The 23,539-nt window shown below is 32.0% G+C and overlaps 1 protein-coding gene across 4 annotated transcripts in view; it reads right to left on the bottom strand.

Moving 5' to 3' along the window:
- LOC130897109 (leucine zipper putative tumor suppressor 2 homolog) overlaps positions 1-23,539 on the bottom strand; it is a 301,729-nt gene that overhangs the window by 133,018 nt on the left and 145,172 nt on the right. For all 4 annotated transcript variants that reach the window (XM_057805702.1, XM_057805701.1, XM_057805704.1 and 1 more), the window contains one exon: positions 21,728-21,754. The gene's annotated coding sequence lies outside the window, so the exon portion shown is untranslated. The remainder of the gene's footprint in view (positions 1-21,727; positions 21,755-23,539) is intronic.

Raw genomic sequence — 23,539 nt, 5'->3', positions numbered from 1 at the left:
TGTTTCGATACTGATTTTTTCAAATTTTCAGAAATATTTCCACAACTACTCAGCTATTCGATTGCCTAACAGAAACTTTGGGGATGCACTTTTTGAGTAACCGCCGCTGTCTTTGAAGTAAAATGAATTGAGTCTCTACCCGTATCAATCAGTATTAGAAAGACTTTGACGGAACAATAAAATAGCTTGACTCAATTTCTTATCGAGAGACGCACTATCGATTATTATTGGATCACATTTTCAATGTAGAAGAAATAATGTGTTGTCGTTTACAGAAGGATGTCGCCAACCAGTCGATAGTTGAAAGAGAGTTAAATATGCAAATATTCGAACTCCACCTTAAAGTGTCTGAAAAATTGTAATCTAATCAGGACAGTTTGTAAAGTAACGCATGTGTATGTAAATAAAGCATTCTTTGAACGGCGATTTTTCTTTCCGAGTTTACTTAGGCACTTGTTATCGTATTTTTATTTTTCTGTTCTTTGAGATAATTCGAGATTTATACCGGGTCAGAAGCTCGCCGGTGCAGGAACAGAGGTGTATCAATGTTATTTACAAAAGGAATCATGAAAATATTATTTCTCTATCAAAATGAGTTCTTTTTTCTCAACATGTGAATAACGTATTGGATTATAAATCATAGTAAAGATTATGTTCATATTCAAGTTTACCAAAAGACTTTGCCTTCTTTATCCTGCTGTCATTGTAAATCTAGTACTTTACAGAAATTATGATAAAATTTTGTAATAATTCAATATGCTTTTAAAAGCTTGGTATGTATGTATCACATTTTTGAACTCCACTTTCAGGCACTTAAAAACGACGCACTAATTTGAAATTTTGCACACTCGTTGAGAAACTAGGAAAATACAACGATTCTATAAATTGTAATCATTATCCATGCCAGGATCACATCTTCGGGCTCGATCTCGTTCTCTAAGAATCGGAGTCTACTATTTCGGTGGCGTGAATACATTAGAAACTTTATAAATTTTAGCTGTCGGAGGATGGAATTTAATTGATAGAAACATTTAACAGTAGAAAATTGTCATTTTAAATTATAGCATAGTTTGTGCTAAAATGGCAATCACAATATGTTTGTTTGTCGCATTGTGTACCAAAATTAATTGGCCGTCAGGAGAAGTCATAACTTGGTCCTCATTACTTTCTTTGAAATGATGAGGAAATCTACATCATTGCACACTGAGAGAAGAAAATCTAACAATGAGAAGTCAAATACCGTTTCAAAGGAGATTTGGTGTGGAAACTAACTGCCTCACAATCAAAATGTAGACGATCACCTGTGATTCTTGAAATATAAGCAGAAGGATCTATCTATAACCATGATAAAAGTATTATTTTTCAAAATAACAGCTGTTCGGCGCTTTAGAGTAATAGGGTGAGAGAGCATTTAATGTGTTATGTATTCAATGGCCTCCATGTCCCCTAGATCTAGCTTCATTAGATTTTTACATTTGGGAAAGGGATAATAGCTCATTTCAGCGCTTGAGGATGGCTATCGAAACGATTCGAGCAGAAATAACTCTTCAGATGCAGCAATAAATGAAACACTCAATTAAGAATACAAAAATTTAAACAATGATTTGTTTCTTGTTCTCTTTTTTAATACTCATTCAAGAAAGAGGAAAAAAACATCACATCATGAAAATCACGACTCGTTAATATAGTTTAGTTTTCATAATTTTTTATGGCAAATTTTATATCGTTAGAAAGAGCATGGAGTGAACAATTCTTGGGAAACTTGGAGGATCCTAACATTTTGTTTAGTACAAGATGTCACAAAAGGAAGTTACCCTTTGTATTACTTATTGCGTGAGGGTAGTTAAAAAAATTATTTGGTTTCAGTAAAAATAATATGAAGTGATAGAATATTTTTTGTTTTTTTTTGTTTTAAGGGTGAATGTTAGTGTTTGGAATTGGAATAAAAAATAAATGAGTGGCATATATGACCTATTATTTTGAGACACAATGCGGCAAAAACAGCGGCGTGGAATTTCTGATTGAATCTCTAAAAAATTTCAATTAAAATAATTTTGTGGGGGGCCAGTTATTCTACTCACCGCCAAATACGACAATGATAAGTGGAATAGTTTTTAATCACTACACTGCAATTTTCAAATGAAATATCTCATTGAAAAGTCTAAAGTAATTTAAGGTAAATGGAAGTATATTTAGAAAAAGTATATTCGTTTTTAATTAGAATGAATACATCTTAATTTTACAAGAATAATAGCGTTTATATCAAGTCGATAGGATAAGAATTAACAAACTTACAAAGGAAATATTTTATACCGTTATTCGTCATCATCGCCGATTTTATAGAAAAGCGGCCGATGTTTGTGACAAAATACTAGTAGCTACAGTGATTTGTCGCTATTTTGACAACAAAGGGTTGATTTATTGGTAAAAATAGAACAGAGTTCTTGCGTGGTTAATTGTCTCAAATAGATACCCTTACAATCGCTAGTTATTTTGCCACAAATAACGATTTAATGGATGTTAAAATCCTTGATATGAACCAGATGAACAGACATATAATGCCTGATAACTAGCAAAAAGTGTCAACCAAATTACATGAAAAATGTAGTTTTACAAAAATAAAAAGAATATGTCAAATTTTAAAGATATTGTCATGAAAATCATACCGATTTTTTTTACTGAAAAGAATACTCTAGAGTCGAATTTGCTCCATGTTAAACGTGAATTTTAAAAATTATCAGTCATGAAAAACCGGTGGTGCCTCTTTTCATTTACAATAATCAGTTTAGATCCCGTAAGGACACCACATCAATGAAAGACAAAAAATAAAACCACAAGTAAGACCTTAAAACTCCTACAGCTTTGTCACAATAATGTGTCAAGCTACTCTGTATCGTAAGTTTTGAATGTACTATTTAAAAAATAAAAGTACCTACTTACCTCGAAATAATCTTCAGGCTTCGATATCCTAACAAAAAATACAACTAATGCCACGCGATAGGACGGTAAAACAAAACAAGGTTGTGGATGCTGCTATAGCTTGGCGGGTGATCTCGATCGGCGCTGGTGACGTAAGTAAGCGATTGGCACATTGCAACAGGAAATGAGGGCAGAGTGAAAATATACTGTTTACACTACCACTAAACCCACACTCACAATTACAGTGTCTAAAACGCGTTTCGATAACCAAGTTATCGTCTAAGAGCTTTTGAGCTCATTTCATATTTTTTTCTTAACTTGACAATGCGTTGTTCAAGACTCACTCACTAAAGCGGTTGTAGTATAGGTGAAGATGATAAATCATACACCATATCATTTTCTCATTTTGGAACAGTTTCTCTATTTCATTTCTAATAATTCCAGTATAATGTATTCTAGTCCAGGAGATTTACTATTATAAACATGAAATATTAGTTTCTCTTATGATAAATCTCTAGTTTTAGTGTATGCGAGTAATTCATAACATCACATAATTAACCATATATTTCTGTTATTATCGATGACATATTGTGAAGAAACACGATTTTTCTTTTTAGTTATAGAGTTATTACCAAAACAATCTAGAATATCTAGAGCTATGATAACAATATCAAAGCATTATCTTTCGCCATGTTAACAGAATTAAATTTTATTTGTGCTGATGAAGAGAACAGCGGAGGTACAATTGCGTGTTATCGTATGCAGAAACAAATCTTGCCTCAGAATATGATGATATGTAAGAAATCTGTAGGAGTTTATGACCCCATCGTGGACATGATATTCGGTTTGCTGCTGGTCGACACTTATGATAACTGGGCAAAATGTTGATATTGTGCATTAAACCATTTCTTTGTGTTATCGAAAAGGGCATCTTATTCTGAGAAACTGGCGTTAATATTGTACGGTGTTTTTTTATTCCTATAAATATACTCAAAGTTATAGATTCAACGAATTGAATGTTTAGCTGAGAAGAGACAATACTACGAAGAAGAAAATATTATTAAATAGAAATATTTTTCATGGTTTAGAGATATAAATTCAATCATTTATAACTAAACCACATTGTTAAACACTTGTTAATATTAATATTCACATTTAGAAAATTATTAAAAATTAAGTATGAATCGATCATTATCAAACCCGCCACTGATTCTTGAATGTACCTTGGATGCGTGTATTGGTTCATGTAACAGTGTTCCATGCAGATCTGGGTTATAAATCACACGGGATGTGCTTTCGCATCTCGTACTATTCTTTTCAGTTCTTCGTTGGATGACTAGACTTGTAGTCGGGATTACACATTATATGATGTAGGTACTATGTCTTTTTTTTCTATTTACATTACATAAATTAATTTTCCTCAGGACAAACTTCGTTACTCATATACAAGAGTGGTTTGACGAAATAGTAACTTTTCAATAAAAAAATTACTTCATTGTAATATCATCATACTATATATAATAATTCGCCTTGTTCGCCCTTTTTATTGATTCTATGTTAAATTGAAACTGCACATTTTTTTTAATTTTCACTAATACAAACTGATATTTACTTCTACTTGTTAAATAAATTAGTAATGTACGCGATAGTTGAGTTAAGTTTTGCATTCAAACTCAACAGTTCAAACTTTTGGAAAAAAATCCGAATTGTTTCGATTCTTGTTTACTGACTCAAATTTATTAACGAGCGGGGATATTTGAACTTACCGCAAAAGCTGACAGCATATTTTATAGATACAAGGAGAGGTTAATTGTATACTATTATTGCTCATTGCTCTACACTACCGGTCAAAAGTTTTTACCCGCCTCATAGTTTGCGTGATACACAACAAATAAAACCAATACGATAGATTACGATATTTATGTTTTAAAGAACATATAATTGTGTAATTGTTCATATTTGAATTTTTGATGCATCGATGTAACACTCTTTCGTTTTTATTATTTTGGTGCACACTTGTGCCATTTTCTGTAATAATCGTAGGACACTGCTTTCCTGGCTAATCTGTACCAAAACAATTCAATTGGGTTGAGGTGTGGCAACTATGACAGCCAAACCATCACTTTTAGTACATTCTTCCTTTCCAATTCTTTCAATTCTTTCTTTCTTTGCTCAGATTCGAATGCTTGGGATCGTTTTCATGCTAGAAGATAAGGTTTCGACCGATCAGGCGCTGACCAGAGCGCAGTACATTTTCTTTCAATATTTGTTTATAGCAAACTTTATTCCTAATCCTATTAATTTTTACGAATTCTCTTCCTCCAAAACATTCCTAAACCATCACCGAGCCTCCGCCGTGTTTTATAATCGGGATTACACATGTATCTAACACCCATTCTTCACATGTCTTGCGCACAAACACTTTTCTATTAGATCCAAAAATTTCCAACTTTGACTCATCACTCCCGAAAACTCTCTCCCAGTCTTTATGTGTTCAATTTTATGTTCTTTTGTCCACTGCAACCTCTTAATTTTATACTGACGACTTAAAAGAGGTTATTTCACTGCGACCTTTCCAAAATGGCCAGCTTCTCTCGATGAAGTAGTAGAAGTATTCAAAGACACATATTTAAATTCGTAGATCATGTTTGCTGATCGTTAATCTTGAACGGATATGGTTTTTCGAGGCCGCTTTAAACGTTTTCTATCGTTATAGCTCCTGGTGGATGCAAATTTTTTCACGTTATATTCCACTGTACGTCGAAGTATTTCTAGTTTAGCGGAAAGGATACGGTTACTTTTGTCTAGACTATGAAGACTTGCGATTAATGCACGAGTTTCAACAGATACATCCTTAGTTTTACCAAATGTAAAACTACAAGTCTGACTGACGAAAACGTAAACAATTCGTATACAAACAGCACGTTCTTGCGTCTTAGTGTTAACTGGGAGTAAATTACAATTACGAGTATATACACCGAATAAATAATTCACAGTAAAATAATAATATTTTAAATATAAATTAAACAAATAACGGACACTATTATAGAGTATTATATTGAAATTTAATCAATGGCTTATGGAGTGAGAACAAACTTTTCAACGGTAATGTGAATTCTTTTCGTAATGTAAATGTCAGTATGAAACTAATTGAATTAAGTAGAAAATGAAAATATTTGAGTAAAATTAATCCTAATAATTTGATATCAAGTGTCAAATATGAACTGCGCAATAAAAACCCGCAGAAGTATGTGTTGTGCAAAAAATATTCATTTTTAGTGCTTATTTCAATTAATTTCAATTGAAATAGAATATAAGATACAAAATGAAACTATTTTAACTCAATGTATCAAGTTTCAAAGGGATTTTAGGTGTTTAAATATCTCAAAATTTACATCAAAATGCTTATATCCTCACAGACAAACAAACAACGGAACCAAGTGAAGAAACTAATGTCAGAGATATATTCGTTTCAACATAATTGGATAGATCTAGATCAGATAAGGTACTAAGTAGTAATGCAGTTTTTCTGAAAATTTAGCTGTGGAATGTGTAAGCGCATTATTTTCTCTAGTAAAACTCTATTTCCTTTTTTTTTAGCAAATACGATCATTTTTTCTCTATTCAACATCAAAACATGTTAGCAAATTAGAATAATATTGACCAATTATATATAATTTTTTTTCTTAATAATCAATCCAGTCCAAAACATTGGAACCACAAAACACTGAACCTATGACCTTCTTCTTGGTATAAACAGTTTTTGCTTCCTTGAGATCACAATGGGCTTGGAAATTTTGAATAAACTTATTTCTTTTGGAACGAAAATAAATACAATTTTATTTTACAAGAATAATGGTATTTATTTCAAGCCGATAGGATTAGTTTTAACAAACTTAGAGTGTTTAGAAGTGTGGCTATATCTTATACCGGCCAAAATCCGTTACAAATAGGTCCTAAGTCATCAGCGCCGATTGAGTAGGAGAGCGTTTAACAAAATGCTACTGGTAAAGTTCTATTTTGATAACAAAGAGTTGATTTGCTGATAAAAATGGAGAAGGCGTTTTTCCCTGGTTCTTCAGACAACCTGTGTCTCAAATAGATTCCCTTGCGATGGGATTCTTATTTTGCTAAAATAACAATTTTACGACTGTTGAAATCCGCGGGATGAACCAGATGAACAGACAAAATTACAGAATGACACATGCAAGAACGAAAAGCTTCTATGTACACGGAACCTGTCTATTTTGAGGTACCAAGTGCTGAACTTTAAACAAATATATTACATCTAATAGCAGCAAATTTGTCTCGATTTTGTTGGATTTATGGTGTAAATAATTAAAATGAGATGGGAAAATACTATTTTTTCTCTAAATCCCTAGATTTTATTTATATAATTCAGTTAATGTCAATAACCAGCGAAATGTGTCAACCAACTTACATATTAAATGTAGTTTTATAGGAGTTTTTATGAGAAAAGAATATGTACGTACCAAATTTTGACGACTTCGTTATGAAAATCAGATCGATTTTATTTTTTACTCACACCATTTTTTCTGTAATTTTTCTCTTCATAAAGATACTTAAAAATACTTTATTTGGTACAGTAATATTGGTGTTGGTACATTTTCGTAAAATATAATATTTGTAGCGAACCTTTGTCGATCTAGATCTCGACATCCTTACAAAAATTACAACTAATTCGACGCGATAGGATGATAAAACAAAACAACGTGGTGTGCATGCTGCTGTAGCTTATCAGGCGAAAGTCGATCGAATCATTTAAAAATTTAAATCTGATAATGTTTTCAGACCCATTGGATGGAACATTGGATAATATTTGCTTAGTTTCTTTAATTGTTTTTTATGTCAAAAATAATAACGCAGTTCTTATTATTCATATTTACCCAACGTTGAAAACCGAGGCAAAAAACAAACCATTTGTCATATTAACATGAAATTTTAACAGAAGAGATAAGAAACGTGAGGAGTACTAACAAAAAATACTCTGGTATACTTGTTAGTTCGCTATTAAGGAATAAAACTGGTGATATATATCAGAAATACTACAGGAGTTGTTACTTGAGTTTTTTTGCTTTATTGTTTTTAAAAATAATCCCCACAAGGATCAACACACTTTTGCATGCGTTTGAACTAATTAGCGCAGCTTTTTTCTCAATTCTGATTGAAGTACCTTTAAAACACGTTATTTGAACGCATCAACGGCTTCTTCAGGTGTAGAAAAATGTTGACTTCGCAATTTATTTTTGATCTGTGGGAAGAAGAAATCATTGGGTGCCAAACAAGGACTGTTCTGCATATGTCCCATCAATTGATCGTTCTATGTTAATCTAAAGGAGCGGTAGAAACATGTTCAATTATTCTGGCCATTTGCTTCGAAGTGTTTCGTGCGCTAATAAATTTTATTGGATTTGGTCGTCTATAAAGACCCATACAGTCAATTTTTGTTTAGTTTCGGGTTCGTATGCATAACCAATGCAAAAAAATATTTTAGACAGCTAAATTTTCATGTAATATTGAATGTATGTGAGTGGAACTAATGCTCAAGTATGCTTCAATCCCTCGTTATATCACATGACGATCTTTCAATATCAGTTTATGCACAGCATCGATGTTTTCTGGCACAACTGCTGTTCGCTATTTAATTCCATTTTTGGACCAAGATAAATTTTTCATGTTCCTTTAAATAATTCAAATAGCACTCGTTTGACAAGACATTCTGAGTACTTCCACCATTAGAAATGTCAAACTTTAGAATGGCAATGTCAGATTTGAAATATTCCCATGAATGTGATCATATCTTAAAATTTAAGTAGCAATATATAGAATTTACGATTTAAAACATTGAAAATGTTTTTTGTTGGATATTCCCTGTATATTGAATGCAATTAGTTACATTTACTGACACGTTTTTTGTTCCAAAAAAATGTTTAAAATTCGTAAATCGGCGAAAATATACTCCGGGTCAATGTTTATTTTTCCAAATAGTTGCTGTAGGAAGTGTGTTTAAAAATAAACGTTTCAGCCGATTGTTGCATTGTCATGGCAGGATCGCTATGTTCCCATAACTTCTTAATTACATGTTTCTAGGAGAGGTAACATCTTTATAAGTTAAACACCTCCAATGAATTTCTCTATTTCTGCTGTATTGTCGTCTCAGCTATCAATTAGAAACCACAACAATTTTATTGTTAAAAACACCATATTATCAATTTAAATCTGTTATACTTAATAAGTAGATTTGTAAATTATTTGCACCACAGCGTTTTTATTTATTTCGAACGACTCTAGCTTGTCCTAATTCACTCAGATGACTACCATTTATAGTAGCGTAAAAAATATTTTCCATTTTGTCTAAATAGTGCTCTGAATCATAAATTCTATGGGCTTGATATTTCATTGTAAGGAAACGTAACAGGAACAACACTTTTGATCAAATGTTCATGTGAAATATTTACTAAATATGTTCCTCCCTAAGATTTATAAAAATTTATACTTATACCGAAAATAATTTCTCAAGACACGTACTACTTAAACGCCCTCATAAAATCTTCTTTTGAAAATTGGTGTAATAGCTCCATTCTGGAATAGAATAACCGGTTCTATATACTTTTTGTTGTTAGACATCGACAATTATTTTAACTTGAAAGTACCACAGAGTACCTAATAACATTGATACCACCTACTTTGGTATGTCTCTCAGGTGAATTGATCATTACTCTTGGGTACTACGAGTCTTATGACTCACGGCTAAGAACAATAAGACGGCTTACGTAATTGTGGTATACTCGTATTTTGAGTCACTTATTCACCTGAGGTTGAATACGTGTATTCGTAGATACGTATAACTACAGGATGTCTCAAATTTGATATGACAAGGAAAGAAGTGGTATGAAAGAAACAGTTCTAGAAAAAGGGACAATAAATATCAAAGTAAATAATTTAGTAAAAAATTAGTTTAGTTAGTATATAGCGGGGATTCATTTATGTGAGTAATATTTTGAAATATTTCGATATATTTCGACTAATAATCATTTATAAAAATGATGAAATTTGACTTTTTTAAAACGCTAATTTTATATTAACAAATATATTGTTTATTATACAAAGTATTCCAGGACTTGATGTATTAGAAGTGCAAGTTGTAGGCTAACCAACAAATTTTTTCTATATTTCAATTTTTTCTTATGTAAGTAACACAATGTTCGATAGTATGCAGTACAATTGGAAATGTTTGATTATGTTTTACTACCTACTGTATTTCCAACGAATAATTACTATTTATGATAATTTTCTTCAGAATGTCTCTTTATGGCGAACGGTTTCTTTGACATGTACAACGATCTAAAAATCTACATATCTCCTAAACCATAAATCTTGTCAAACAACCTATTTATTGATAAATTTTTTGTATAATTCGTTCTAAAGGAATGAAAAAATTATATTGGGATTAAAAATGACATATATATCAGATTCATCTATAGGTGGTATTTATCGGTGGATGATATTTGCCCGTGGATGATATTTATCCGTGTACAGTACTCATCCGTGAGTTAAAGCTTATTATTGTAACATTCACGTCCTAAATTAGAGACACAGATGAAACTTCATTCGGCTCATTTCTTTTAAAATGTTCGTGTATGGTTGAAATTAGAGTCACGGATTTTTAATACATTCTTACTAAAATTATAGTTTTATGACAAATTTCTATTATTTCACTCTACTAATTAATGTACATAAAAATATAAGTTAAATAATTACACATATATAGAAATAATACTATGATATACGGTACTAACTTTATATAGTTATTCAAAGTTCTGCCAAGCCTGGCTGACTATAGCATGGCCGAGGTTGGGTTTCCCAAAGTTCAGCCAGGCGAATATGAGATGGCCGAGCACAGGTTACATAGAGTTCGGCCAGACATGACGGACTATAGAATTGCCTGAGCTAAGTTTCCCAGACTTCAACAAGCGTTGACCCAAGCTAAGCCCCGTCGTTCAAGTCTGGGGGCTCCTACATGGGACAAAGCACGCGGCCAAGATTATTACCAATAGGTGTTTTCTTTCACGATAGTGATCAACCTCAATTTGCGAACGAGAGAAAAAAGTTCTACAAATATTTGGCTGGGACGTATTTGATCATTCCTCGTTCAACACTGACCTCGCTCTTAGCGATTTCCACCTCTTCCTACACCTAAAATTGTTCCTTGGTGGTCAACAGAATAGAATATGTTACCACATGGTGAAAATGCAGGCTATTAATTCTATTAAGAAGGCATATGCTTTGAGAATTGCCTACAAGGTATGTACAAAATTAATTCAACCGTTTTAAATTTTTGTATAATAAATATTTTTTATGTATATGTACACGTTTTTCTAAGTAACCAAACGAAAACTACTTTGTGAATATATCTCGTAATCAATTCGAAAAATCACTTGTTACTAAAAAGCAATACATTCCGATAACGAAGTAAGAAAACAGTACAACCCCTATCTGTCTCTAAGAGAATAAGTGCTCTTAACAACCTATTCATTACTGTTAGGCAATACATATGCTGCAATAGCCTTTAGTTAAACTTACTAACAAAAGATGCATTTCTTGTGATTTTTTTTTTTAATTTAGTTGTGTCAGAATGAAGACATGCATGAACGATCCGTTCTGAAGCCATATTCTACTTCGATTGAGATTTCAAACAGATTTCTATAATGTTGGTGCATTGTACTGGTGACTGATATATAGTTAGTACAATCGTCTTTTGTGCTATTGGCCGGGCCCATTTATACAGGCTGAACCTATCTTAACTCAAACTTCAGTATATGGGTTTTTTAAAGAGGTATAAAAAAAGTTATTGATAAATGTAAAAGATATATTTAAGGTGAATAAGCAGAGAAAGTTCTTTCAGTTCTGGCGAGTATAATGCTAAACATTGGCAGCCCTGGTGCATCTTAGAGGAAAATCATTTCGAGTGGGGTCCATAGCATAGACTTTGTATGGCGCACCAGTAATAAATGGGGAGCCGGTAACACTGAAAGTCCCGCCATAGCGGAATCAAAAAATTTTTATTCAAATAAATAGAACATAAGTATAGGAATAAATTAATCTCGGTATGCGTGGATTCCTATTGCCGAAACAATGTAAAAAAAATTATTAAAAAAACGGAAAAATGTTTTACCGTCATCGCGGATATTAATTTTTTTTATATATATTCGACAATAGGTTTTGATGACTTTTAGAAAAAAATCTCGCAAACCACTTTTTCTAGCATCTACTCCAAAATGTACGATGTTCAATACATTTAATTTGAAGCAAATGTTTTTTGTCGAATTACCGTTGTTACATAATTATTATGATCTCAATAATAATTATATTCCATGTAAAATTATTCTTGTTGATGAATGTTTTCTTTTCTATACATAATAAAGTTTAGTACAGAAGAATAGACTATATAGTCTCCATAGTTTCTATGTATATATTTATTACTTCTCTCTTGTTCAGGTAAGGTTGTCTTTGGGCATTTTAGAAGGAATACGCTACAAGCTACTCTGTTCCTCCAGTTTGCTTTACCTTCAAGTGTCGAATGTTTCATCATTTTGTTTTCTATTTTCGATAGAGGTGTTGCATCTGCAGTTTTTTTGTACAGTGCCGTAGTGACAATTAATTCAGTGTGTTGTAGTTTGTGGTGAAATATTTATATATCTGTGTCAAATTTTTCTATTTCCTTATTGTAATTGTAAAATGAAGTGTTTTATTTGCAATACATCTACTAAGGAGAAGTTTACTCCGTTCTCCTGATTATACAGCAGGTTTTGTTCGCAAAGGAACAATCAAACCATTCGACATTTTAATACAGAATGAAGAATACCAAAATATGTTTGAACATTTGACGGATCAGGAAGACATAACGAAGAGAAAACAGATCTTATCCAAAGATTTACTAACGAAATGTATAATATAGACAAAAATAATGTTGATAGTGCAAGATCTGAATTATTCTTGAAATTTTTTGCAAGCACCAGTGACAAAGAAGAATTTAACAAAACTGAATCAAGAAAATAAGTTGCGAACATTGTGGTATAAAGGCTCAGCAGCACCTTCAAAAGTTGAAGAAATTCTTAGTGGCCAATTAAATGAAGAAGAAACTTTTTGGGCGAAATTCAACATTTTGTTGTTAGGAAAGATATGGAATGAACACAAAAAACTTGACACTAATAACGTGTATTCCCTCCTCTTGCATTGATGACTGCTTGAAGTCGGTGCGACATACTTTGAATTGAGTTGAGGTTCCCATTCTATGTAGTCTCGCATTATCTTGCATAAAAATGTCACGTTCCCCCAGAGTCACCATGAAAGGCATAACATAGTCTTCTAGCACCTCCGTAATGTATCTATGAGAAATTAGGGAGCGATTTTCTATGAAGATCAACTCAGTACGAGCTTGTGCAGTGATTCCCGCCCAAACCATAACTGACCCATCACCAAATGGAAGACGCTCGTCAATGCAAACTTCAGCATATCTTTCCCCAGGTCTTCGCCACACTCGTCGACGTCCATCTGACCCAGTGAGACAAAAACGCGACTTATCTGAAAACAATACCCAGCTCCAGTCATCATCATTCCAACGAACGTGATCTCTGGCAAATGTCAATCTTGCAGTCCGATGCTGGCGTTGCAACGGGAGACATGTAGTCATTCTTCTGCATGACAGTCCAGCAGCATGAAGTCTTCTTCTAACGGTCCATTCCCTAACGTTGACATTTCTTCTTCCATCTGATTTCGTAGTGAAACCGCAGTAGCTGTCCTATTTTGCAAACTTGTGGACACCAAAAAACGGTCATCTCGTTCAGTGGTAACTCTTTTCGCCCAGATCCTGGTCTTCTAGTGATCAGGCCAGTCTCCAGAAAGCGTTGGTACGTCCTTTGCACACCAACAATTCTTGCAGTTTCACGTTGTCCCCGACCATCTTGTAACAGTGCAACAATTTTTTTACACAAAAAAACAACAGTAAACTGGAAAACAGGCAAGGGAAATGTGCGCAAAGGAGCATTTTTCGTCAAAGTCGTACTCTAATATATCGTATTACAGCTAATGACAGCTGTCAAGTCTCGGAAAAAATTTGCTTTAGCGCCTACTAATCCTTTTCCTAAAATTATTGGCAATTTCTGAATTATTTACAATTTCTGAAGTGACTTCAATTTTTTGCTCGCCAGTGTATAACATAGATAAGAAGTGTGACCAATTTTATAATTATTTGCTTACTCAACCACAGATGATGAAGGAAATTAATGGTTGAAAAGTATAGTAAAAATTGATGAATCTATAATATTAGAATGTATTAGATGCTTTAAGTTATAGATATCTAATATCTAATAGTTATAGTCTATAACTAAGCTAAGTTTCAAAAATTTGTTACAAACTAATGTGTTTTTTCTGTATTTTAATAACTAGTTTTCAACTCGTATAATTTTCACTAGAGCAACTCTATTAATGAATCCTGTTTTTAAACTGAATTGTCCTGGTTTTTCTAACTTCAAATCCTTGTTTTATTAAATTTGAGCGTAAGAGATGGTAAAATAAATTTGAATTACATAACAAAACCTCATATGAAAAATCATTAATCCGAATTGATACAAAATCATATATTTAGTTTGCAAACAAGTTATGCAATACTCTGTATATGTAGACATTTATTAGTTTCTTCAATGAAATATTCTGACATCTCTTAAAATAACACATTACCGAAGTTAGTAATGAGATCGATTTATTTTTCAAATAGCATTGCAAGATTTAGCTGGAATTCTTTTACGAACTTTTCCCTTTATCATTATTTCTACTACCTTGATCATGAACGTTGCTTCTACTTGCACTTGCTTTTAAAAATAATATCCCATTAACAAGTCGATTAATTCGACAATAACATATTTTTATTTCTTATGCTATTTGAATTACCCGCTGAGAAGGTAACTATTCTGAAGAATATACGTTGTTAATTTCAATGCGACGAAGTGTGTCATGAGAAAACCGTAATCGAGAACGCGATCACGTCGGCATCTTCAGAGTGGCTAGTGTGCCCGGAAGGTTCTCTTCTCGACTCTTCTTATTCTCTCTACTGCTATATGTCGATCTATGCAAAATATGTGTTTGTATAGAACTGACAAATGCGTCCTGTGCATTTGCATTGACGTAGGCACAAACAAATATACAAGTAGTAATTTTTATCTGAAATATTGTTGTAGGTTCTTAGTCATGCAATTTGGAGACGAAAGATTCTTATAGACACAAAGGTTGTCATAATTTTTATTCTGAACAAACTGTTTACTCTGTGGTGTGGTTACGTTGAAGGATAACGTCTTAAGCCGACTCCGGTGATTAATGGAAATAAAGACTTACCTCAATCGGAAATACAGGGTGGAAGATGAACGACATCTTCTGGATCACTGAGTTTATAATAACACTAAATACAATTTCTATATACATCACTACTATATACAGGGTCCTTCACGACGAGCTGAATGTATATGGGAAAGTTCTGTGACTAGTGTTATCAAAATTTGCTTGCATCAGTTTTCCAAAATGCTAAAATAATTTCAGTCTTTTGAACCTTCCGGTTATACCGGAAGTGAGGAATGCTATGGTTTTTATTAAATGTTTGGAATCTACGTGAAACTTCAATATAACTTTATATGAGTATGCCTAATGTCCACCATTTTTTAATTATTTCACATTTTCGGAATTTTTGGACATATGCAGCCCTCCACTAAAAAAATTATATTTCTAAGTTTAAGTGAGTCAGGTATAATATTTTCGGGATTTGGACGAATAACATTTACAACTTTCTGTGAAAAGCTTAACAAAAATTTATATAAGGTGTTCAGAAAATGGTGTCGAATTTCGCTATCTAAAAACCTCGAACACTTTTTTTCAAATGGCAACCCCCATTTTTAATTTTTTTAGTTTTTGTAGAAACTAGTCCCAGTACCTTCCCACATGCATATCGATTCAGCTGGTCGTTAAGGACCCAGTACAATTATACATACCTAATTATATACATATACCCTTCTGTATACGACTACGTAGAACTATATACAACGATATGACCATATACTATATCTAATATAAATCAATTACTATTTGTATATATTTCCTTTCATTATCTCTTTCTGAAACTTATAGCAAACAAATCAATTTTAAGAAAAAGAAACTGCTTTCAAAAAAAGGGCAACACCATCTCACACTTCGGTAGTCAACACGACCAAGCTTCACGAATTGAAGTGTATTCACAAGATCTAGCCTCCGGCGACTTTTTCGTGTTTCCTAACCTCAAAATTTCGATAACAGGAGAGAGATTTTTTCCAGACGAAGATGCCATTGCATACCTAAAACCCTATTTTAAGTCGGTAACTATTATTTGAAAAGTTTAAGCAAAGTGTATAGACTTAAAGAATTCTATGTTGGAAAAAATTTTTCAGTGAACCATCACATTTACGCACACAGAGTAAAAGTAACCATTTCGTTTCCGCCGATTTGATTTATTTCGTGTATATCTTGGGTGCAACATTAGCATAACCATCAATTTTTTGCGCTTATCAACAATTCTATTGTCTTCAGTATTGTTTTTATACTCTTCAACGATAAGTTACATTCGTCACACTTGATTAAGCAATTCCATGGAAGAAAACAATTCCAAGTCGGTATATTACGGAAATACGTTTATACTTTTACGAACCTGTCAAGCCGTGAGATATCAGTTCAAAACAATAGCATATTAATAGTTAAAAAAAAAGTATACACAATAACGGTATAAAGATCATAACATAAAATTCAGACCCAGAACTCAACAACTGGAATATGTAGACAAATGAAATATTGGGACTGATTCATAGGCGGCGCACTGAGTAAATATTTCAAGTTTGAAAAGGATTTGAGATCGTCATTTGAGGTTTAGTTGATCGACTAAAATTTATGATAATTTTATACTTTCGCGGTCCCCTCTTTTTTAGCTTTAGAAAATCGAAAAATCATCCGATTTCGATGAATTTTCTTCATTATTATGTATGGAATGATGTATGAAAAAATATATGGGAAATTTCTCACCTGGCGATTTCATATAATTTTATGACATTAAATGTGATCATAAACGCACTTCTTCGTATATAATCGTTCATAACTTTTTACAAAGCATCAAATGCAGTTCATATATTTTTTGTTAATCTACACAAAAAACGAACATTTTGGAAAAAAATTGAAACTGTTTGTTTAATCATTTTTTATTTCACTTAAAGATTTCATAAAGTTTTCTGATTCAAAATGTTATCATAAACGCTCTAAAAAATCAAAAAAGCACCGATTTCGATGAATTTGTTCCAAAAAATATTCGTTTTAACGGCAGATTTATGAAAAAAAATATGGAAAATATCTTACCTGGAGATTTCATATAGTTTTATGACTTTAAATGTGGTCATAAATGCACTTCTTGAAATATAATCGTTCATAACTTTTGTGCCAAGCATAAAACGAAGTTCATATGGTTTTTTTAATTTACAAAGAAAAAAAGAATATTTTCAAAAATTAAAATCACATAATAATGTTTATTTATTAATTTTTTACATTAATTAATGGTTTACATTAATAATGGTACATAAAATTTATGTACATAGTCAAATTATACTTATGTCTTTGGTCTACACAAAAAAATGAATATTTACAAAAAAAACTATGTAACTTATGTAACTAAGTAACTTAAAATAATATTTATGATTTCAAAATTTGATATTTGAAATTTTTATTATTTTTAATTGTAAAAACCTGATAAATGAACATTTTTGGTATAATTTTTTTTCCAATTTTCTCGTTTTTTGGTATAGATTATGAAAAAAAAATAACAACTTATTATTACTGATTATTTGGAAAATAGGTATCAACAATTATACGTGAATGAGTACATGTTCATGAACTTTTAAAGCCTTGAAACCAATATAAATTTTCATTTGTTTTTTATTCCCATAATTTTTTTCGTAAATTCGCCGCAAAAAAGAAGATTTTAAACCAAATTAATCGAAATCGAATGATTTTTCGATTTTCTAGAGACCGCGAAAGTATAGAATTAAAAAATTTTTCTTGGTGTTAATTTTATCAAAGTTTCTTTCTTATTGCAGAGCAGGCGGTATTGTGTAGAAAATATCAAACATTCCAATTTTCCAGAATGAGAGATTTTTACGAGTGAAGAGTACAATAATAATAAGAAAGAAGTTCAAGAACAATCCCATACTGTGACTGAAGAGAGGTTGTCGTTTATATTTTAGACCACATTCAACAAATATCTAATCCCATTTCTAATCTTCTGGGGTGAAATTGTTCATTAAGGATAAGATTGATCATAAGACATTTTTATGTTTAAAACTACCAACTATTATCAATAAACTAGATTTTCTTGAAGAAATATGCATTTTCTCCAAATAAACTAATTAAACAAAATACTCGACAAAATAAGATAAAATGTCTTGCTGTTAAATGGAAATCATAAGTAAAGAAATACAAACAAAAATTTACTTAATTTCAAGCTTTTTCAATCGAATATTTTATTAAATTTTTAGATTCAGTTCATACAGACTTATATGTAGACCATTCAGGTCCATAGCCTTGTAATATCTCTATACTACTTTTTTCGGTCCGATGCTTTTTCTTTCCTTTGGTCTACCTTTTTTCCTCTTGCCTTCTGGTATCTTCCATGCAAATAGCTTTAACAGTCTGTTCTAAGTGATCTAGCAATTGTAACCTTCTTATCTTTATAAACGCACTAATTGGTAACTTATTGAAAAGTGTGTAAATTTCATGGTTTATCTTCTCTCCCATCCTAAATCTGTCTGCTTTACTCCAAAAATTACTCTTAATATTTTTCTCTCCCAAATAATCAATTTCTGTTTAGTTTCATTTGTCATTATCCAAGTTTCACAGTATGTCAGAGTGGTTGTCAAAATTGTCTTATGAATTCGAATTCATAGATCTGGATATCTTTATCGATGATAATATTTTTCTAAGACTGCCTGCACAGCTGTTACTTTTGACACTCCTTATTTCTATTTCCTTTTCTTTTATGTTTCACTTCCACATTTATTCTTTATTTCTATAAACTTTGTTTTGACATTAATGAGGTGTGTACTTAGTTGTATTGTCGTTTCTTCAAGCTTTCTTTTGTTTCTTGCTATCAACGCCACATGATCGGCATAAGCTGAGCATTGGTGACTTTTGTTACATAACAAGCCCTTTCTGTTGATTCTTCTTATTATACGTTCCAAAGCTATATTGTTATAAAGCACTTCTATCTCATTTTTCTTTTCATCAACGTTTTGCACTAGAGCAACATAACGAACTCGAACCAGCAGCAATTTTCCAGGCGAAATCTTATTTCTTTTCAGCTCAAAATATTCGGTTTCGGTTCTTTCTTCACTAGCTTCAACTTCCTTAGGATCAGCGTCTGAATCTTTATTAGCCACCAGATCATAGACATTTGACTTACTGGATGATTCTGTACCATAAGTTTCAACACTTCTCCCTGGTTCTACAATCAATTTGTGTCCTTTTATATTTATTCTAGAAGGCGCAGCCGTGAAACACTGGTGCTGTGGATAATTCACGAATAAGTTACTAACATGGTATTCGAAGACCGCGTTCATGATCGATATAATAGATTCATGTTGCTTGTAAAGAATTTATTAAATATTTTTCTATGATAAGTAAAATTGTGGAAAATATTTATTATCTACAAATGTTTGTCAAAGATGTGCTTTTTTCTAGTTCCTCAAAACCGATCTCCAGGCTACCTTGAAAAGATGGAAAAGCCAACAATCAAAGGTTGTGCGATGTGGGTGGAGTTTTTTGGCAGGCAAAGAAAAACTGCACACATAGAATACTTCCTGTGAAATGTGATGAAAGATTATCTCCAATAAGAACTTTTCGGTGTGGTAAACGTTTGGCGTAGGGTGAAAAAGCAGACTTAAACCAATCCGAAAAAGTTTGGGCGTCAATCCATTCACGATGTGTACGGTTATATCGGGCCAGTACCTCTCATTGCAGCAGCCCGTTTCACCTTTTTTGCCTATTTTTGTTTACTGTTTTCACATTTTCACTACTTTATAAATTACATAAAAGAGGAAGAAAGGTTCTCGATCCAGAACCGCATATCATTATTTAAATTGCTGTTATAGTGAAATTACAGATGTGTCTTGGATATTTCGTACCCCGATGAAATACAGTACATCATGACGCGCAGGGCCGGGATTTCAACTGTTGGACCGTGTAGGGTATACGATTTCTCTTTATATGCGGTCGAAAGTACATTGTTCATTTTATTTTTTTTTTTCAAGATTAAATGTTGATGAAGTATGTTTTTGATGCCTGCCCCGACCGGCTATGAAGAAAAATCGTATAAACTACACGGACCACGAATTGAAATATCCTCCCAACTTACATAGAATAAATGTCAAACTTTTGACCCTGCTACTAGGGACAAAAGTACCTACTTTCGACTGAAGTATGAAGCATTTTTATTTTTCCAGAATCGTAACTTTGTCTCTTCTTAAGTAAATATACCAGTAGCAGGAAGGTTCTTGAGGATTTCTTTGAAATTATAGAAATATTGGATTATGCTTTCTCCGAAAACCACGTGGCTTTTATATATTTACTGCAAATTTTTGACCTATGTCCCTTTTGTGTCTTTCCATCAATTGTCGGATACAATCTGAGCTAGGCATGTTTTCCTTGAACTTCGTAATTTCACATCCTTAACTATCCAAGTAGCTTTTGGCTAAGTAATGCAAGTCAGTTAAAGAAAACCTTCATTTCTCTCCATAGCTGCTTCAACAAAAGCTTTATCCTCATTTTCAGTGAGTTTTTTCAGTTTTTCTTCCACTTCTTCTAAGCCTAAGCACTTTGAACTTGTTCGACAAATGGACCAATTATCTTATTAGTTATTTTCAAATTTGATTTTGTAGGAAACCTGCTTCTAATCTCTTAATATGGGGTGAAATTTATTACTGGATTATGATCAGTTTGCCCTCATATGGCTGATTACTCTAACCCGTATTATACTAATGTAAAAATTAGAGTGATGAATGTATTGATTAGACCTTGCTTCAAATATATTGCTGTTAAGACATGAAAGTTTAGTTGTCCAAATAAATATTAATATTTTCATAGATTTTTGATAGATGTTCACTTTTAGATTAGAAATACAAGATAATAAAAAAAGTTAAAAACTGTTCATAACATGCCGGTTCACTCACCTGTCTGCTTTTAATTAAAATTAGAATCAATAGATTAGCATGATTCTTTTGGCGCTAAATTCAAATCTCTGAAGAATGATCTGGTGATTAATCTCGCACCTGCTTGTTAATTTCACCCCATCTGACGGAATTCAAATGAAAATTGTGTCGCGAGGCAAAACAACGAGGCAAAATGAGGAAAAGTATATCAATATGTTCAGATAAATCGATTACCAAAGCAGATAATCCAATAATCAGTTTAACTGATGGTTATCATTAATAGTCACTCATGGAGTCGTTGAAAAGACCTATAGAAGCGGAAACTGGAATCAATTTTAAATTGTGGTAACTGCAAAAGTAGATAAAATTGTGGAGGTAAACTGAGCCTCCATGTTCAACTTATCAAATATAATTGTGAAGAACAAAAAGTGATCGAATTTGATCGAATGTTAACCACTGTAGATGATTTAGAAATTTTTATTATTACATCTTATTGATAGCCAAATATTAATAGTATATACACTTACCATGAATTGACTGGTACACTCATAAATCTGAAACACAAATGCATAATAGTTATTAAATGTCAAACTTTGAAATATGCAGCAATTTTCAAAAATTTTTAGGAATAGTACACAAATTACAAAATTAACATTAATTGGTACGGTGAGGTGAGGTCAAAAAATCAAAACAAATATCAACTGTTCCCCGAGGGCATATTATGCCCCTAATCGAAAAAATATCGGAACATGATCCTTTACCTGAAATCAGAAGTGATCAACCTTTTTTTTTCCTCGTAAACCACTTTCAAAATACTTATTACCAGTTTTAGTTGATAGATTTACTCCATATTACTAACTTCTAAAAAATCAGATAATTCAAGTACTTACAATCCCTTTTTAGAATTCCCCGTTGTGCCCTGGGGGTGCGCCTGAACCATTTTGGGAATCATTGACCTGAATTCTATAATAAATTCCAATGGAGCTTTCGACGCAGCTTGCAATTACAGCTCAGCCAACTCGAAACCTACCTTTTTGTATTAAGTGCGTAAAAAATTGTTTCGAATGTGTCAAAAAATATAAATTTTATACACGAAATACAAAAAAATTTTTTTGTACAATTGTGGATATGAATTTACATTGTCTGGAATAAATACTTCCAATGCATTTTGACGTGATTTTTTGTCCTGATAAGTTATCGCTTTCAAACAACTATTGTCTTGGAACGATAAGTGCATAAAACGTCATGGTGGCAGATTTTCAGTCAGAATTATATATAGCAGAAAGTTTAAATAACCAAACTCAGATTTTTTAAAAAATATTATATTGTCCATCTCCTTCCAAACAAATTAAAATATCTTTAAAAAATATGGAATCAACTCTTCAAGGAGGAAGTAATACAGCAAACGGTAGCAAATTATCCAGAATACAATTATGCAAGTTTAGAAACATTGCGTCAAGTTTTGTCAGCATGTGGTTTTAAACACAAAAAATCGTCAAGGATAGTGTTGCGTCAGATAAAAGATTACCAAAGTTCTAATAGACGAATGGGGTATAAAAAGAGCTCTGTTAACGTCTGGTACCCTGCTTAAACCAAACTCCCTCACAAGCAGGTGTATTTTACTCGTTTAGTTACGTTTTATAATTTGATATTCAGTTAGTGCATCTGTCTAAATAACAGCGTATAATGCCGTCCAATTTAAAATTATTCGATTGGCTTTTTAACGAATACATACTTTTATTTTCAGTTTCTTGGATTTTCATTATATTTTAGCTATTTCATTAGAATGATTTTATATAAGAGATCAATGACATTCATTTTTTTTAAGAATAATATTTTGACTATACGATTTATATTTTTTTTATTTCGTAACTGCGTAGGTGAATCCATAGAAAATACGAATAACAAATTGTTCTTTCATCATTTTTACAATTGACATTCAAGGTGAACGAGATTTAAAAAAAAAATCTAATGTAACTAATAGCCTCGGTGTCAATGAATCAACTTGTGAAAATAATAATATAAATATATCGTTCAGTAGTTTATAAGACCAGTAACGAATATTTTGTTCAAAAGTTGTGCTTATGAAACTTATTAAGAGTTGAATATTCATCTATTAAATAAAGAAAATTACTTGGGAACTCAAGAAAAGTTCCAATACCATAGGGATTCCAATTACCAACCAAAAGGCAAGCCTTCACTTTTCAATATAAATTATTTTATTAGACATTTGAAAAATTTATTCTTAGAATATGTGAAATTTAGGTTTGAGTAAAAATTATTAAGAGCATTATTAATTATCACTTTTTCTGAAATATATGGAAATGTTTCGGACTAAG

Source organism: Diorhabda carinulata, chromosome 8 (assembly GCF_026250575.1).
Source record: "Diorhabda carinulata isolate Delta chromosome 8, icDioCari1.1, whole genome shotgun sequence".
Taxonomy (NCBI): domain Eukaryota; kingdom Metazoa; phylum Arthropoda; class Insecta; order Coleoptera; family Chrysomelidae; genus Diorhabda; species Diorhabda carinulata.
The sequence above is the reverse complement of the archived record's forward strand: the minus strand, read 5'-3'. Positions and strand labels throughout refer to the sequence as shown.